At 46.6% G+C, this 20112-nt stretch overlaps 1 protein-coding gene across 1 annotated transcript in view; it reads right to left on the bottom strand.

The window, feature by feature from the left end:
• Nucleotides 1-18985, bottom strand: part of WASF3 (WASP family member 3) — an 82027-nt gene extending 63042 nt beyond the window's left edge. Inside the window, exon 1 of the mRNA XM_040426177.1 lies at nt 18911-18985. The gene's annotated coding sequence lies outside the window, so the exon portion shown is untranslated. The remainder of the gene's footprint in view (nt 1-18910) is intronic.
• Between the last annotated feature and the right edge of the window lie 1127 nt (nt 18986-20112).

Consider the following 20112-nt stretch of genomic DNA (forward strand, 5'->3'; position numbering starts at 1 on the left):
AAGGTACTGGTAATGGTTTATTAGGTGAAATCCTGGTGAAAGGTTCGCTTTAAAGGCAATGAACATCCATCTTGACTAGAATAATTGGATATCAATGTATATACCTATGAAAATGCACAACACATTATAACACTTTATGAGGCAAGGTGACCAAAAAATTGGTTGTTTTAGCACAGTTTTTATTTATTTATTTTTACAGTGTTGACCTGAGGGGTTAGGTCATTTTAGGACATTTTTATAGAGCAGATCGTTACGGACGTGGCGATACCTAATATGTATACTTTTTCTTATTTATTTAAGTTTTACACAATAATAGCATTTTTGAAACAAAAAAATTTTGTTTTAATGTGTCCATGTTCTGAGAGCTATAGTTTTTTATTTTTTAAATGTTTTTCTTATTTCGGGGCTCATTTTTTTGCGGGATGAGGTGACTGTTTTATTGGTACTATTTTGTGGGACATAAGCCTTTTTGATCACTTGGTGTCGCACTTTTTGTGATATAAGGTGACAAAAATGGCTTTTCTTTTACATTTTATTTTTTTATCGTGTTTATTGGACTGGGTGGATCATGTGAAATATTTATAGAGCCGACAATCACGGACGTGGCAATACTAAAATATGTCTATTTTTTATTTTTCACATTTTTTTTTTTTATTCCTTACTTGGGGGAATTTTTTTTTTTACATGTGAAACCTTTTTTTAAATTTTTTTTATATTTTAACCCTTTTTTTTTATTTTTTTTATTTTACGCTTTTCATCCCTCATAAAGGTCATACAAGACCACTGGGGGACATTTAACTCCACTTTTTTTTTTTCCCCACTATTGATTTCTCCTGTAACTGGGGCTGACATAGTAGCCCCAGTTACAGGGGAAATACACCCCCCAGAGAGGCTGTACAGCAGTATACTGCGCTCGGTGAGCGCTGTGTATACAGCGATCTAGAAGGCAGGGACACCTGGGAACTGTCCCTGCCTTCTCTAAGGCCTCTTTCACACGGGCGAGTTTTCAGCGCGGGTGCAATGCGTGAGTTGAACGCATTGCACCCGCACTGAATCCGGACCCATTCATTTCTATGGGGCTGTGCACATGAGCAGTGATTTTCACACATCTCTTGTGCGTTGCATGAAAATCGCAGCAAGCTCTATTTTGTGCGTTTTTCACGCAACGCAGGCCCCATAGAAGTGAATGGGGCTGCGTGAAAATCGCAAGCATCCGCAAGCAAGTGCGGATGCGGTGCGATTTTCACGCACGGTTGCTAGGAGACGATCGGGATGGGGACCCGATCATCATTATTTTCCCTTATAACATGGTTATAAGGGAAAATAATAGCATTCTGAATACAGAATGCTAAGTAAAATAGGGCTGGAGGGGTTAAAAAACAACAACATTTAACTCACCTTAATCCACTTGTTCGCGCAGCCCGGCTTCTCTTCTGTCCATGGTGATAGATCATGTGATGAACTGCGTCATCAAAAGGTCCTATTCCTCACAGATGAAGACAGAAGCGATGCCGGCTGCGCGAACAAGTGGATTAAGGTGAGTTAAATTTTTTATTTTTTTTTAACCCCTCCAGCCCTATTGTACTATGCATTCTGTATTCAGAATGCTATTATTTTCCCTTATAACCATGTTATAAGGGAAAATAATACAATCTACACAACCTTGAACCCAAACCTGAACTTCTGTGAAGAAGTTCGGGTCTGGGTACCACAGAGAAAACACATTGTAAAGTTATAGGGGTCAGAATATGGTTATGAAAAAAATATATATATATTTCCTCAAAAGGTTTAAACATTTTTTTCAGTATTAAAACGCAAGAAAAATTATACAAGTGTGGTATCGTTGGAACCGTACTGACCTGGAGAATGAAGATAACCACATAAATAAAAACCATTATCAGAATTGTGTTTTTTCCCCAATTCTACCCCATTTGGCATTTTTTTTCCAGCTCCCTACTACATGGTATGCAACCGTAAATGGTGCCATAAGAAAGTACAACTTGTCCCGCAAAAAATAAGCCCTCAGGGTCCTTAAGGGGTTAATGACTTCATATACTTCGCCCACTAGAAATCTATGTTATTAGTCCTTCTCGGCTTTTGATTTGGCCCCCTACCTCAGTTTATAAACAGCTATCATGGCCCATGTATAGAGATCCATCACCTAGGGTTTTAGTAAACAGTATATTATTCCCCTCATTCCATATCCGCAACGGTGCCCGTGAGGGATGCCCCATCTCTGCAAGGCTTTTTGTTTGACCGTTGAATCTCTATTACAATAAATAGCTGCCTTTGCTGATGACATTCTAATACTAATAACTACTCCAGCTGTAGTATTCCTGGCAATCGATACTCACATTTTTTTTTCAGTTTATCACATCAAAATAAATTGCAAGAGCTTAATGTAACACTGGACCTTCAGACCAGCAAGACACTGGAGTTAATCAATCCATTCCTATGGTCGAGTAATTCCATTAAACTGCTTGAAGTTAAACGGGTATTCCCATCTGAGACAATGTGGGCATATCGCTAGGATATGCCCCAATTAGGGCTGAAACGATTACTCGATTGAATCGAGTAATTTGACACAAAAAAATCATTGATGCAAATTTTTTGCATCCAGGATTCGTTTGGGTCATGTGACCACAGAGCGGGAGTGAGGGGCTTGCTACTACTCACTGCTCACCGGCCCGCGAGCTGCACTGTCCTCCTGACACATCGTCAGGACATAGTACACGCATACATGCACTATGACCTGACGCTGCGTGCCATCAGGACGACAGTGCAGCGCGCGGAGAAGAAGACAGAGGAGTTGTAGAGCGGTGTCCCTACAGGAGAGTTAAGTATTAAAGGGTTGCTGGAGACTAGGAGCGGAGATGGTGGCACTGGGGGAGCTGAGGGCACGCTGGTATTGGAGGGGATGATGGCACTGGGGGGAGCGGGAATTGAGCTGATGGCATGGGGGGGATCTGATGGCACAAAGGACTGATGGCACGGAGGTGGGATGACATTTTATAAAAGAAAACTTTCTTTTTATTAGTTTACTATTAGAGTACTCAAATAATTGTTGGATCAATCAATAGATTACTAAAATAATCGATAGATGCAGCCCTAGCCCCAATTGTCTGATAGGTGCCTGGAGGTGGGACCCGCACCTACACTGAGAACAAAGCCCCAAAAGTTATGGAGGGCGCACTGCGAATGCGGAGCCGCCCTCCATTCATTTCTTTGGGGAGCCACCAAAAATAGCCGAGCACTGGCTCGGCTATTTCTATTGGCCCAGAGAAATGAATAGAAGCAGTGGCCGTGCAAGTGTGGTGCGCTCCCATTCACTACTACGGGGAGAGCGTTTGGTGTTGGCCACCACCTTCCCAGCTCAGTTGTCGGTGTAGGTGCGGGTTCCAGAGGTGGAACCCGCACCTATCAGGCAATGGGAGCATATCCTAACGATAAACCCCCATTGTTTCAGATGAGAATACCCCTTTAATATTATATCCAAACCCTCGATGCCAAATAAAGAAAATTTCCAAGATCTACCTCATCAAATTAAATATCTCTTAGGCCCCTTTCACACGAGCGTGACGGATTAGGTCCGGATGCGTTCAGTGAAACTCTCACTATTTTGCAAGCAAGTTCAGTCAGTTTTGTCTGCAATTGCGTTCAGTTTTTTCTGCGTGGGTGCAATGCGTTTTGATGCGTTTTTCACGCGCGTGATAAAAAACTGAAGGTTTACAAACAACATCTCTTAGCAACCATCAGTGAAAAACGCATCGCACCTGCACTTGATTGCGGATGCAATGCGTTTTTCACGCAGCCCCATTCACTTCTATGGGGCCAGGGCTGCGTGAAAAACGCAGGATATAGAACATGCTACGATTTTCACGCAACGCAGAACTGATGCGTGAAAAACAGCGCTCATGTACACAGCCCCATTGAAATTAATGTGTCAGGATTCAGTGCGGGTGCTATGCGTTCACGTTCCGCATTGCACCTGCGCGGAAAACTCGCTCGTGTGAAAGGGGCCTTAGAGGCACATTCCCTTTACCTCGTGGTTCGGCACTTCCATAAAGTGTTGTATTACATGCAAACTCTTCCTATACACCTGCTCTAAGGTTATTTTATTCTCAGTCCCAGGACTTCTCACCACTACTTTATTCAACTGAATAAAAAGGATGGGCTTGGTCTACCAGATTTTCTCCTATAATATAAAGCTATTCAAGAGGTACAGAGTCTAAAATGGTGAACCCACAGACCGACTAGATGTCCAGACAGAATATCATCCTCTATAATAAAATCCCTGTGTGTGTGCCGATTAGTGAAGTGCGCATGCGTGGCGCGCCGGCCAATCAACACACAGGGCTCCGCACGCACCGCCCACACCTGCTCGCTGCTGTGCCCAGCTCCGCCGTGCCTCCCTCTCTGGCTTCCTCTGCAGCCGAGTCACACCCCTGGATCTGGGCCCTGCAACCGCCGTCTGCCACAGCATATCCTTCACCGGACACACCTGCGCACTGGACAGAGAGTGGCCCTGTACCTGCTGAAGCATCGCATCCTGGAGTTCATAGAACTCCCAAAGAGCCTGGGAGCACTGGGGACCTCTGATTCTGGACCCCGGGTATATGTCAGCACAGGGGGCACATGTTAGTCCCCACAGCGGACGCATCCTCCTCGCTCCTATTTTGCCCTAACCCGGCCCACCAAAAAGTCAGGAAATGGCCGCACAGTAGCAAGTGAGGGAAGCTATCACAGGCAGGGAGCATTACACACGTAGTACACTCCAACCCCCATCATTGTATACATATTACACTCCAACCCCCATCATTACACTACAGTCCTCATTGGAGTGTAATGTGTGTGTAATGATGGGGATTAGAATGTAATATTATATTACACTCCAACCCCCATCATTACACATATATTACTAATATATGTGTAATGATGGGGGTTGGAGTGTAATATATGTGTATAATGATGGGGATCCCAGGGTATGAGTCGGGTGCAGAGGAAGCTGGAGGCGGAGGAGGAGTCACGGTGGAGCTGGGCACAGCAGCGGACAGTTGTGGGCGGCGTGTGGAGCGCTGTGTGCTGATAGGTCCCCGCGCCGCGCATGCCCAGTATTACAAACGGCACTCACACAGGGCTTTTATTATGTAGGATGATGGGGGCTGGAGTGTAATCCTACATAATAAAATCCCTGTGTGATATGTATACAATGATATGGGTTGGAGTGTAATACGTGTGTAATGCTCCCTGCCTGTGATAGCGTCCATCACTTGCTACTATGCAGCCATTTTCCGACTTTGGTGGGGCAGGTTAGGGGGAAATAGGAGCGAGGAGGATGCGGCCGCTGCGGGGACTAACATGTGCCCCCTGTGCTGACAGATACCCAGGGTCCAGAATCAGAGGTCCCCAGTGCTCCCAGCTTTATCCACCCAGGCACTTTGGGAGTTCTATGAACTCCAGGATGCGATGCTGCAGCAGATACAGGGCCACTCTCTGCCCAGTGCGCAGGTGTGGGCGGTGCATAAGGGTGTCCGGTGAAGGATACGCTGTGGCAGGCGGCGGTTGCAGGGCCTGAATCCCGGGATGTGAGTCGGCTGCAGAGGAAGCCGGAGGGGGGGGGGGGGGAAGCATGGCGGAGCTGGGCACAGCGCACATGCACACTTCACTAATCGACAAACGCGCCACAGGCACCAGCCACAGTGCCAGGAGTCTCAGCCACCAGCCACAGTGCCAGGAGTCTCAGCCACCAGCCACAGTGCCAGGAGTCTCAGCCACCAGCCACAGTGCCAGCAGTCTCAGCCACCAGCCACAGTGCCAGCAGTCTCAGCCACCAGCCACAGTGCCAGCAGTCTCAGCCACCAGCCACAGTGCAAGCAGTCTCAGCCACCAGCCACAGTGCAAGCAGTCTCAGCCACCAGCCACAGTGCAAGCAGTCTCAGCCACCAGCCACAGTGCAAGCAGTCTCAGCCACCAGCCACAGTGCAAGCAGTCCCAGCCACAGTGCAAGCAGTCCCAGCCACCAGCCACAGTGCAAGCAGTCTCAGCCACAGCCAACAGTCTCGGCCACCAGCCACAGTGCAAGCAATCTCAGCCACAGTCACCAGTCTCAGCCACCAGTCAGTGCCATTTAATATAGACTGTTCCTACTAATGTGTATGCACTAATGTTCTTGCGCCCGTTATTGTAATGGGCTTAATGTCTAGTATGTCTATAATACCTTTGAGATCATTACTGCTCTTCCAGCCGTGATCTTAAATATTACTCATATTACCCCCTACAGTATCTATGAATACAGTGAAGGTGTGGAGAGCAGGACTGATCCAGGCTGTCTCTCCAGATCTCCCTACTCAGATACGAGATGTTCTATGGGACTCTTCTACCTTTTTTAGATCAACCCTTACTGATGACAATAAACGCATCACACTTCCAATAGAGGACTGGTCCCGTGATAACAGACCATACTTGTTAGAAGTCTTGAAGGCCTGTCCAAAATTACACTCTTTGGCGACCTTACAAAGTTATCATCTGCTACACAATATTAAACAGATACTGTAGGACATCCTCCATCAAAACCCCCTTCAAGCACCTCTTCTGCAGATAGATGTTTCAGGGCGATTTCCCTCATCAGTGCAGTGTAAATTAGGCCAGTACTCTCTGTTCTGCACTGGCTTATTTATTATCCAAGTCATGTCTCAAGGCCTGTTTAAAAGGTCAAACATTGACTTTATTAGAGGCATAGCTTGCTTACAGCTCATTTGCATACATTCATTGGAATAGGATTGTTTTGGTCCCAAGCCCATAGATTCTTGCAAGCTCTATTCATATAAATGGGATGATCACTGAAATTTTTGCACCAAATTTGCCACCCACTACATTTTATCAGCACAGACTGACAGTCCGCGGGGAAACGCGCACCTGTGAATTCACTAGTTACTTTAAGGCTCCATTCACACGACCGCAAAATGGGTCCGCATCCGTTCCGCAATTTTGCGGAACGGGTGCGGACCCATTCATTCTCTACGGGGACGGAATGGATGCGGACAGCACACAGTGTGCTGTCCGCATCCGCATTTGCGGTGCGCGTCCCCGATTTTGGGTCCGCAGCTCCGCAAAAAGATAGAGCATGTCCTATTCTTGTCCGCTGCTTGCGGACAAGAATAGGCATTTCAATGGGGGTGCCGGGCTGGTGTGTTGCGGACCCGCAATTTGCGGACCGCAAAACACATACGGTCGTGTGAATGTAGCCTAAAAGGCTTCTTTCCGCTTTCTAGATACTGATGACCTATCCTCAGGGTAGGTCATCAAATCGGTGGGTGTCTTACACCCAGCACCATAACTGATCAGCTGCTTTCAGAAGGTGCTGGAACTGGAAAAAAAAAAAACACAGTGGCCAGAGGCGGAAGCCTCAGTCCAGGGCTGTGCTGGAATACTGCATCTCATGATAGGCATGGCCACCACACAATGGACAGAGCCTTCAGCTTTCGGTTCTGGCACTGGCTGACCATTGGGTGCTGGGTGTTGGACCCCCACCAATTTGATACTGATAACCTATCCTGAAGATAGGTCATCAATATCTAGAGACCAGAGAACCCTTTAACAGGTTAGCGATCAGTCTGGACGCTGTGCGTTCTACATTTAGACTGCAACCAGATGTAAAAATTGCTCTTTCGAATGAGCCTTTAGGGTGAGGCCACACATAGTGGGCAAAAAGTGCAACAGCATGTGAATCGACGAGGTTCTGTAATGCTTGTTTTTTGGGGGACCATACTTGGGCCGCGCTATGTGGACTCTCCCTAACTGCACACAAGGATTCAGTACACTTTTGGAAAGAAGTGGTAATCAGAAGGACATGTCTCCCTACACTAGCTCATCCACCATACAAAAGCTCTGGAAGGATCAATTACAATTATTTATAGCATCAAAATTAGCACAGCTGGATAACGTCCAAAGGAAAATCTATGCCCAAGCCTATGATTACTGAAAAAGACCTTGTATGCAGACACCAAAATTACACATTACATTTGCTGACAGCAGGCTAGGTATCATCCAGGAACACCAATGTATATGGAAGCTGGCAATTAGTGGTTATTCTGTCAGATGATGCTGAGGCAGCTGAAAGGTACCGCAATATCAATGTGCCACGCCTTGCACACCACTGCCAGCACAGCGCTGATCAAACAGGATCTTATGGCAGCTTTTGCCATTCAGCGCTTTGGCCGACTCATCCGAAGAAGTGCTAAGAATGAACAAGATGTAATTGCAATTCGTGTGGGTGTCACTGCTGAAGGAAGCCATGAGCTGAAGGTGTCTGTGATCGGAAAGGTCAAGAAACTCAAGGAACACATGCAAGAAATGTCAAAGTGATGGATTCAAAGAATTCTGCGCTATCTGGAATGGTTTGCATTCAATGACTCCCAAAGGACAATGCAGATCTCCACCGTCACCCATCCAGTATCCAATCGTCACCCGTCCAACATCCAATCTACAGCTCTCCAATGGTCACCCATCCAACATCCAATCTACAGCTCTCCAATGGTCACCCATCCAACATCCAATCTACAGCTCTCCAATGGTCACCCATCCAGCATCCATTCTACAACTCTCCAATCGTCACCCATCCAGCATCCATTCTACAGTGCTTTAATCGTCACCCATCCAACATCCAATCTACAGCTCTCCAATGGTCACCCATCCAGCATCCATTCTACAACTCTCCAATCGTCACCCATCCAGCATCCATTCTACAACTCTCCAATCGTCACCCATCCAGCATCCATTCTACAACTCTCCAATCGTCACCCATCCAGCATCCATTCTACAGCTCTCCAATGGTCACCCATCCAGCATCCATTCTACAACTCTCCAATCGTCACCCATCCAGCATCCATTCCACAGCACTCCAATTGTAATCCATCCAACATCTAAAACTATCAGATTCCAGTTATCTTCCATTGACTATACAAACACCTAAATATCTTCACAATGCCCTCCCCACTTCTCTTTCCACAAACATCTATGGGCAGCAGGTAACCTGATCCCTCAGTGAGCTAGTAATATGGCCCATCTCTTAAAACACAGTTAAATGGGTTTACCGGTAATTATATGGCATGTAATGCCCACAGCCTGCCTCCTGAAAAAGAAGATTCACTTACTTGCTCCATTCCGCTTTGCTCTGTCTCCATCTTCTGGTCTCTGTCTTCTTCTGCCGATGCATAGGCATGGTCACATGCACCACTCCAGCCGATGACTGGCTTCAGCAGTAATGTGGCCGCAAGCAGCAAATCACGTCATTGGCTGGAACAGTGCATGTGAAGGTGACCATGGCCAGCTGGATATAAACAGTGCAGAGGCCAGAAAATATATACCATAGAGGCAGCGCGGAGGACCAGTGTTAGGCCTCTTTCACACGGGCGTCACATGTGAGGGCCGGATAAGATGCGGGTGCGTCGGGGGAAAATGCGTGATTTTTCCGCGCGAGTGCAAAGCGTTTTAATGCGTTTTGCACGTGCGTGAGAGAAATTGGCATGTTTGGTACCCAGACCCGAACTTCTTCACAGAAGTTCGGGTTTGGGTTCAAGGTTGTGTAGATTTTATTATTCTCCCTTATAACATGGTTAGAAGGGAAAATAATAGCATTCTGAATACAGAATGCTTAGTAAAATAGGGCTGGAAGTTTTTTTTTTTTTTAACCCCTCCATCCCTAATTTACTTGTTATAATGTAACCATGTTATAAGGGAAAATAATAATGATTGGGTCCCCATCCCAATCATCTCCTAGCAACCATGCGTGAAAAATCGCACGGCATCCGCACTTGCTTGCGATTTTTACGTAGCCCCATTGACTGCTATAGGGCCTGCGTTGGGTGAAAAACGCACAATATAGAGCATGCTGCGAATTTCACGCAACGCACAAGTGATGCGTGAAAATCACAGCTCATCTGCACAGCCCCATAGAAGTGAATGGGTCCGGATTCAGTGCGGGTGCAATGCGTTCACTTCATGCATTGCACCCGCGCTGAAAACTCGTCCGTGTGAAAGAGGTCTTAGACTACCGAGTGACCGCCGAGAATAGAGCAAGTATAATTATCTTTTTTTATTTTTTTTAAGGTATTTAAGGGCTTGTCTGAGACTTTCCTGGGGACACTCTCACTTTAAAGGGGTTTTACAGGCTCCTGACATTGGATATTATTGACCTATCCTAAGGATAAGTCATCAGTCAGTGAGGGTCCGAGACTCTGCTCCCCCACCAAACAGCTGTTCCCTGCAGCTTCCGGCGCTGGAACTGGCACTGTGCATGGAACAGGAAGGACAGCTGCATTCCATGTGGTGGTCGTGCTGGATTACTGCACCTCAGCTACCTTTGAAGTGAATTGGAGCAGAATTGTGGTAACCCGACACAACTGCTACAATTTGAATGGAGATGCCCTTCCAGTTCCGGAGGCTGCAGGGAACAGTGGTTTGGTGGGGGAGCGGAGTCTCGGACCTGCACTGATCAGATATTATCCTCTGGATAGGTCATCAGTATCTGATTAGTGAAGGCAACCCCCGCCAATCAGCTGTTCAGAACTCGCAGTAGCGCCACCGACTTCTCCCTGCACCAAGCACAGCTGCGCCTAGGCCATGTGACCGGAGAACATGATGTCACATGACCTAGACTAAACTGAGAGAAGGCCGTGGCACTACTGCGAGCGCCGGTATGTTCTCAAACAGCTGATTGGTGGGGGTCCCGGGTGCCGGACCCCCACTGATGACCTATTCAGGAGGATAAGTCATTAGCTAAAAAAAAAATTGGGAAAAAACGTTAAGGCAGTGAATTGAGGTTGAACGATCAACTCAGGAGGAGAAATGGGGGGGGGGGGGGGGGGTGAGAGGAAATGGCTAATAAGTGAACAGCTATATTTTTTTCTGATAAGATATATTACAAAATTTCTTAAATGTGTTTGTACTATTAATTTATGCCAACGTTGTTGAAATCATAGTTGCCATTTAAAGTATTATTCCAGTTTCAGCAATTGAAGCAAAATTGTGTCACTTCAGCAAGTGGCATTTATCATGTAGAGAAAGTTAATACAAGGCACTTACTAATGTATTGTGATTGTCCATATCGCTTCCTTTGCTGGCTGGATTAATTGTTCCATCACATTACACACTGCTCATTTCCATGGTTATGACCACCCTGCAATCCATCAGCGGTGGTCATGCTTGCACGCTATAGGAAAAAGTTCCAGCCTCTCTAGTGGGCGAGACCGTGGGAGCGCACATAGGTTGGTGCTTTTTCCTATAGCATGCAAGCAGGGCCGTCTTTAACGTCGGGCAAAAGGGACAGCTGCCCCGGGCCCAGTTGCTTCTGTGGCAACCGCATCACTACCCGGCGCCATTCACTATAATAGGGACCGTCGGCGATCCAACCGCAACCCAGCATGGTCCTTCAGTATGCTTCTCGGCATGTTTGCCAGATTGCCGCCGGTCCCCATTATTGTGGATGGGGCCGGCAGGTGTCAGGTGGAGTCCGGCAGGGCAGGATCCAGACATTTCTGGCAGGCCGCTCCCTGCCAGGACAGCCTTCCGAGGATGCAAACCTGTCCTGAGCATGTGATGCACTTGCCGTTACAGTACAGTTGCACCTGGGCACCAGTCACGTGACCTGACAGATTGGTATCCACTGAAAGTAAACACGGAAGGTTTCCACTGAATGACAGCAAGCAAAGATCTCGAATTAGGGAGGAATGGTATATTTGAAAAAATTTACTTTTTTAAAATATCCTTTATTTGCTTAAACAGGAATATTACTTTAAAGGCGCCTATTATCAGAAGGCGAGCAGCGTGCCCGCTCATCCTCCTCCTCCTCCTCCCCAGGAGCTGCATACTGCAATAGACAGTCTACATCCTGTGCCGACTCCAGGAGGACATGGCTGCTGGCAATGGTAACCGGCACAACCAACTTATTAATTATAATTAGCAGGATTTACGGGCTGGCAGGATACAAATAATGGATGACTGCTCAGTCCCTCATCGGGGACATAATCTCTTTCCAATTAGGAATTCTCGAGGCAGCAGAGGCCCCTCTACTCCACCAGAAAGGAGCAGAACACGTATCGGAAGAAGTTTATCTCTTGTTCTCACCAATTATGTAAATGTAGAAGGACGTGAATACCATGAGAACAATCAGTAGCTAAAACCAGGGAATATCGTGGGAAAACCAGGGCACTTTATTATTCCTCCTGTCATCTCAAGTGTTGCTACTGAAAGGGGTTGTACAGGTCGGGCAAAAGATTATAAAATAGTAAGAGAAACTTACTTTACTCATCGATTCCTCTGCAAGCTCCAGTCCTGCTGTTCCGATCCCCACCACTGGTCTCCATTTATTTGGCTGTGGCACCCATGTGAACGCTGCAGCCAGTCACTGGCCTCAGAGGTATATGTCACAAAACCATAAGGCCAGAGATTGGCTGCAGCGGTCACATGGCTATACAGCCATACAGCCACATCACCACTGCAGTCAAGTAAGTGGACTAGCAGGGAGGATCAGTGGCACTGGATTTAGAGGGGTTGTCCCATGAAAAGTATTCTCTATATTTCAAATCAGCTCCTGGATCTGAATAGTTTTGTAATTACATGTAATCAAAAATGTAGTATAACCGCCGAGTTATTCAATAAAATGTATCTGTATAGCGCCACCTGCTGTTTGTTCGTTTCCTTATTGCTCACTCCACATCAGTAACATTGCGGAATGGTCACACATGCTCAGTTCCAGCTGTCAACTGACACAAGCTTTATTGCCGTCGAAGCTGTGCCAGTTACAGGGACGAAGCTGCAGCAGAAAGGACACACCGCCTGAGCTGTGATTGGGAGAAACCTGCAGCAGAAAGGAAACAACCCCCTGAGCATGGAAGCACCTGCTGAGCTGCCAGCTTGAAATAAATCTAGGAGAACAATTGGAGCAATGAATGGGGAGACCCCATACGTCAGTCTAGATCCCTCTACACCGGGGTGAGATGCACCTAATTTATTAAAGGGTTTCTGTTCCCCCAATTTTCTCTATTAAACAGGCTGACATTATAGATGTGAAAATGTCACCTGAATTTAACTCTGCATTTCTTTTCTGTTTTCGTGTAATTGAAATTTTTAATAAATGCAAATGAGCCTCTAGGAGTAGGGGGGACGCTGCACCTGCTCCTAGAGGCTCCGTTCGCCCACCTCATTTCCACGCCCTTCTGTCTTGATTGATAGGGCCAAGCCAGTGTTGGTTCTCCTGATGGCCCCGTCTGCTGTGTAAATCTTCCCGTTCAGTATTCGGCGCAGGTGCAGTGAGATAGCGAAAATTGGGGTGACAGAAACCCTTTAAGCATTCAAGACACTGGAAACTGAAGTCTACTCCAGCTAGAAGCTGGCATATACTTCAACTATAATTTATCCAGAAATAATAAATCCAGTGTGCATCGATAAGCCCCACCTCCTATATCAAGCCACACCCCTTTTCTAAAAAATTATTGTGCACAAGTGGGGTGTCCCATAATTTGCGACTTTTTCCCCCCACAACTATTGCAGAGCAAAAGCAATAGTAAATGTCCCCCACAATGTTGAAATTCATACATCTAAGAGGGTTTCCGAAAAGTACAACACTGATAACCTATCCTCAGTAGAGGTCATCAATATCAGATCGTTGGGGGCTTGAAGGAGCCCTAGACAAAGGCGAGTTCTACTAGAATAAAAATATCATACACAGCATGCCCAATATGAAAACCCGCCAACCACTGGAGATACTGAGCTCTGAGAATCGACCCCCACCCTGTAGTTCTCCAGCTCTTGCAGTACAACTCCCAGCATGTTGGAGCAGCAAGCTGGAGACCTTTCAGTGTCTGAGAGCAGGAAAAGGTCACTTTGCCTTTGGAGTTGGATCACATCTTCCCTTTTGTGTCTTTATGGTGCTTTTAGGGGACCTTCCACTGGAATCTACCCACATGGTCCTCTGCTGTTCCATGCAGTACTGCTCATACATGATGGTCGCCCCACGAGGGCACATGGAGCAGATTTACCAAGAATTTGGCCACAGAATTCACTTGCTGGCCTCTGGATTATTTGGTCACACTGTGCACCACACAGCTATGCGGTATTGACGGCCATAGATTGCAGCTATAATTTCTGCCAATTTTCTAGCATAAATTATTATAAGGCCTCCTGCACACGACCGTATGGCTTTTTCAGTATTTGGCGGTCCGTTTTAAACGGATCAATTTTTTTGTGTCAGTAGTGTTTCCACTTCCATTTCGTTTTTCCGTTTGTGATCCCTTTTTTGTGGATCGGAAACGGAAGCAAACAATAATGTTTAAACAGTAAGTACATAAAAAAAATTGGGCTGGGCATAACATTTTCAATAGATGGTTCCACAAAAACGGATGCGGAAGACATACGGATGCATTCCGTTTTTTTTTTTTTTTGGCGGAACCATTGACTTGAATGGAGCCACGGAACATGATTTGCAGGCAATAATAGGAGATGTTTTATCTTTGAACAGAAATATGGAAACTGAAGGCATACGGAGTACCTTCCGCTGTTTTTGTGGACCCATTTAAGTGAATGGTTCCACATATGGACCGCAAAAGAAACCCGCAAAAACAGAACGGAAAAAGAAAATGTGCCAAGCCGAGGAGGCCCAGCCCTTCTGCTAAGCCCTAGCCAAATGCTGTGAGCAGCGGAAAATCCCCAAAAAGTTTCTGCTTGCGCACAGATTCGTGATTTTTGTGCACATTAATAAAGTCTGATAAATTCTGCAAATTATAGAACATGCCCAAATTATAGAACAGAAATAGCGATTTCTATAAGTGACCAAGGAAAGTGAGGGATGCACACGTCCAGTAACCGTATATTGTGGGGATCTGCAGTTTGTGGACCGCAAAATACATATGTTCGTGTGAATGAGGCCTTACTCCGAGTCATCATTTGACAACTCATGTGAAGCGCTTATCTCTGAACTTCTGACAGCTTATAAGCACTTACTTAAAGGGGTGGTCCGCTTTATTTATATTGTTCACCTTTCCTCAGTTGCGACGGCGAGCAGGTAAACAATGAAGAGAACTCAGGGCTCGCACGAGCATGACCTTCTTTACAAACTGCTGATCGGCGGGGGTGCCGGGAGTCAGACCCCCACCGATTTGATATTGATGACCTATCCTGAGTATAGGTCATCAATATAAATAAAGTGGACAACCCTCTTAAAAGGGTTGTGCAGTGATTGATATTGAAGACTTATCCTCAGGATAGGTCATCAATATCAGATCGGCGGGGGTCTGACTCCCGGCACCCCCGCCGATCAGCTGTTTGAAGAGGAGGTAGCGCTCCATGTTAGCGCCGCTTCCTGCTCTTTACACTACGCAACATCTCCTGTGGAGCGGCTGCATAGTGTAATTACAAGTACTCGCTCCATTCAAGCAAATGCACTTCCGAAACAAAGTGCAGTGTAATGAAGAGGAAGTGGCGCTTGTTTTCAGCGCTATCTCCTTATCAAAAGGCTGATTAGTGAGGGTGCTCAGTGTCAGACCCCCGCCGATGAGATATTGATGACCTATCCTGAGGAAAAGTCATCAATATATATCGCTGCACAACCACTTTAAGTCATATTCTTATGAGTTTGATAAGAATTGAGCTGAGTGTTTATGAGCTGTCAAGAGTTCAGACATAAGGGCTTCACATGAGCCATCAGCCGAGTTCCTTGAGGGGAGAGTGTAAACAGAAAGCCTGGTACCTCTGCAAATACACTAAACTCAATGCTGTACAGAGAAAGGGGCTGAAAATGTTTATAAAGCCTCGTTCACATCACCGTTCAGCCTTTCCGCTCTCCTGCTCCGTTTAGGAGCAGGAAAACGGAAAGGACGGATTCAGCACATAACTGAGCCAAACGGATCCTAAGGACCCCATAGACTATAATGGGGTCCGTTAGGTTTCTGCTCAGAGGAAGATTTTTGAAGCGGAGACAAAAGTCCTGCGTGCACAACTTTTGTCTCCGCTCCAAAATCATTTTCTGAGCGGAAACCTAAAGAACCCCATTATAGTCTATGGGGTCCTTAGGATCCGTTTGGCTCAGTTATGTGCTGAATCCGTCCTTTCCGTTTTCCTGCCTTGAGAGCGGAAAGGCTGAACGGTGATGTGAACGAAGCCTTAAAGACCATTTGAAAAAAATATTTGTAGCTCAAAATGAGTACAAAACAATAATAATAATAATAATAATAATAATAAAAGTTGTGCCCAGTTTGCATCAGTTCCGACAGACATCAGTTATTGTGATGGGCGAAAAAGTCCTGCCCACTGACAACGGATGCAAACTGAGCACCACAGACGCTCAGAATAAGGCCTCAAGCACATGATCGCATGTATTTTGGGGTCCGCAGATCTGCAAAATATGGATACCAGCTGTGTTGCACCCACATTTTTTGCGGACCCACTGACTTCAATGTGTCTGTGGTCTGCATTTTCTGGCCAAGTACAGGTCATGTTCTATCCCTTTGCAGAATGGACATACGGATGTAGAAAGTACATGGATCATCCACTTTTTTTCCTGATCCGTATGTCCGTTACGCAAAAAGATCAGGGTCCGTCTAATTTCTTGCACATTTCAATCCAACGCATTACCAGCCCGGCCATAACCAGCCTGACTTTACTCCCCGGCCGGGACGTAATGGATTTGAAATGAAATATTAATGGCGTGCAACTGATTTTGGCGCGGTGACAGGTTGCATTTTGGCAGATTTATCTGCGGTGTACCATTTTCAATTCCCCTGGCTTCTGAGGCTGTAGCGTCAATGATACTCTGGGCACCTGCTCCACCAAGTCCACGCTAAAAGGATTTCAGCTCCGCCAAAACTGCCCGCACGCATCAAGTAATGCAGCACCCTTTCCATGCACGCCCGCTCAAGCCTTTCCTGCATTAACCCTTACACAACTGCTGAATAGCGCTAGCCCTCAATTCCCTATAATCGCTTGGACCCGACCAGGTTTCATCTTTCCAAATCCCAGCTTATCATCCGCCACAGACTGATGGGACAGCTGGACGACCAGCGAGAACTGCCTGCTGGACACATGGCAGGAATTCCTGAGGACGCAGCGCGGACAGGGGAGAGTGCTGCAGCCGGACCGAGTCGCCCAGAGACAATTGAGCAAAGAGGCGTGAGATCCCTGCGAGGCTCATTCCTCACCAGACTATGAATGAGCAGAACGTGCTGTCTGCTCCCTATTCACACACACAGCTCAGGCTTTCCATGCTCCCAGCAAAAAATGCCCTTCACGTAGTCGGCCAGGGCTGCCAAGCTCAAACCCCCCCCCCCCCCCCCCTCCAAAAATCAATAGGACTGAATACAGTATGTGCAGTGCTCCATATGTGACATTATGTGCAATGGCTGCAAAAGGGAAATTCCTCAGGCTTAAGTTACCAGTGCTGCGAGATAAAGGGGGGGAGGGGATGCTGGGAGCTGTAGTCCTTGATCTCAGCTCCCAAAAAGTCTTACATCCCAACTGCAGTAATGTGCCTCGGACCTATAGGTGCTACTTATGGTCAAGTTCACACGAGTTGGATTTGCTGAGAAAAATTTCTGCAGCAAATATTGAAAACAATTTTGCAAATTTGATGTTGCAGTTTTTATGCGGATTATGCAAAATAATAAAAGAAAAGATAAGAAAAGACCAGTGACTTTCAACAGATCCGCAGGTAACCCCCAGCAATGGAGTTGCTTGCCGATTTTGCCTTTCCCATTTAGGCCTCCTCCTGTTTACGGGCCGTTTTTTGCATTACGTATACTGAGCCATTCATTTCAATGGTTCCGCAAAAAAACGGAATGGACTCCGTATGCATTCCGTTTCCGTATTTCCGTTCTGTTGAAAGATCGAACATCTCCTATTACTGCCCGCAATTCATGTTCTGTGGCTCTATTCAAGTCAATGGGTCCGCAAAAAATCGGAACACATACGCAATGTACTCCGTATGTCTTCCGTATCCGTTCCGTTTTTGCGGAACCATCTATTGAAAATGTTATGCCCAGCCAAATTTTTTCTATGTAATTACTGTATGCGGTATATGCCATACGGAAAAACGGAACGGAAACAAAAAAAACTGAAAGGATCCGTAAAAAACGGTCGTGTGCAGGAGGCCTTAAAGGGGTTGTCCCATCTGGGCATTTAAGGCAGGTTGGATAGGTACAGGTCCCACCTCTAGGGCCCATCGCCTTCACAAGAACAGGGGTCCACCGTGAGTATGCAACGTAGTAGCAGCGTCCTCTCCGTTCAGCGCGCATGTGCGGGGTGCGCCCCATTCATGGTTGGACCCTGTTCTGCGGTCCCATCTCTGCACATTTATGACCTCTCTGATGGACACAATTCACAACAAATCCACTGCAGAAATTAACATGCCGCAGATCGCAAAATCCACACCGCAGGTCATTTTTCCGCATGGAAATTGCGCTAAAAATCCCATCGACGAGCCTGGTACGGTACTGTTCTGGGAATACTGCAGGCTTCGTTCTGGATACAGACCCCCATCCACAGCACCACAATCAGGTATCCCATTGTTAATACGAACATCCCCTTTAAATGTTACATTAGTAACCATAACAACCTCCCAGAAGTGTTACAGGAGGGATTCCCCCCAGTCAGGACCACCACAGGCACAGAAGTTACAATGTCACTTGTATCAGCCATCACAATGGACACACAATCACTGACAGCGCAGACCGTACTTAACCCGTGAATGGCCGCACTGAGTACACCCGGGACATGGAGGTTACCAGCCAGAGGCCTAGCACAGCGGCCACTACAGCATCCCCCCCCCTCCCTCGGGGGGGATTAATAATGTACAGGCGACCTTGCTGGGGATGGAGGGCACCAATTCACAACACTGTTCACACTGAGTAAAATGATAACGCACCGTGCTGCTAGCTGTCCCCGGCCGCGCTCTCCCGCCTCAGGGTAGGATAACGGTGCCGCTGGTCCGTGTCCTCCCCCCGGTAATCCTGCTCTCCATCACTGTCCTCAGCGCTGGCCGCTCACACAACGGAGTTGCTCCTGGTATGTATGACGTCACTGGAAGAGGCGGGGACTCGTGGTCTTCTGGGCGGGGCCTCTGGGATTACTGAGGAAACATCCGTGCACGTTGGAGACAGAGGTGGTATTTACGTGGGACTGCAAGCTGGAGGGGGCTGCCTGCAGACTATTTCTCATTTTCACGGTGTCAGGTTCTATTTAACCCTTTAATGGCCAAGAAATGTTGCATTATTTTCTAATGGCACCATATGCAATTGCACAAAATGTGGTGGAAAGCGGGGAAAAAAATCCAAATGGTTCTTCCAATGTCCCTGAAGGTCTGATTATCACAGGAGTGAAGCAGCAGCAGCAGCAGCACGGTATTTCTTCTGTTCAGGAGTACATCTGCTCTCCTCTAGTGTCATACCTAGTATGCACAACACTACTACTACTACCCCTGTAGTCTGAAATCTATATAAAGGGTATCACACCAGGCAGGGCCCCCTCCAACCCTTCTCTAGTACAGGGATAGTGATGTCACAGTACAGGGAAAATAAACACAGTGATGTCACAGTGCAGGGATAATAAACACAGTGATGTCACAGTGCAGGGATAATAAACACAGTGATGTCACAGTACAGGGAAAATAGACAGTGATGTCACAGTACAGGGATAATAAACACAGTGATGTCACAGTACAGGGATAATAAACACAGTGATGTCACAGTACAGGGATAATAAACACAGTGATGTCACAGTGCAGGGATAATAAACACAGTGATGTCACAGTACAGGGATAATGAACACAGTGATGTCACAGTACAGGGATAATAAACACAGTGATGTCACAGTGCAGGGATAATGAACACAGTGATGTCACAGTACAGGGATAATAAACACAGTGATGTCACAGTACAGGGATAATAAACACAGTGATGTCACAGTGCAGGGATAATAAACACAGTGATGTCACAGTACAGGGATAATAAACATAGTGATGTCACAGTACAGGGATAATAAACACAGTGATGTCACAGTACAGGATAATAAACACAGTGATGTCACAGTACAGAGATAATAAACACAGTGATGTCACAGTACAGGGAT

The sequence above is a fragment of the Bufo bufo genome, chromosome 3, assembly GCF_905171765.1.
Source record: "Bufo bufo chromosome 3, aBufBuf1.1, whole genome shotgun sequence".
In the NCBI taxonomy this organism is placed as follows: domain Eukaryota; kingdom Metazoa; phylum Chordata; class Amphibia; order Anura; family Bufonidae; genus Bufo; species Bufo bufo.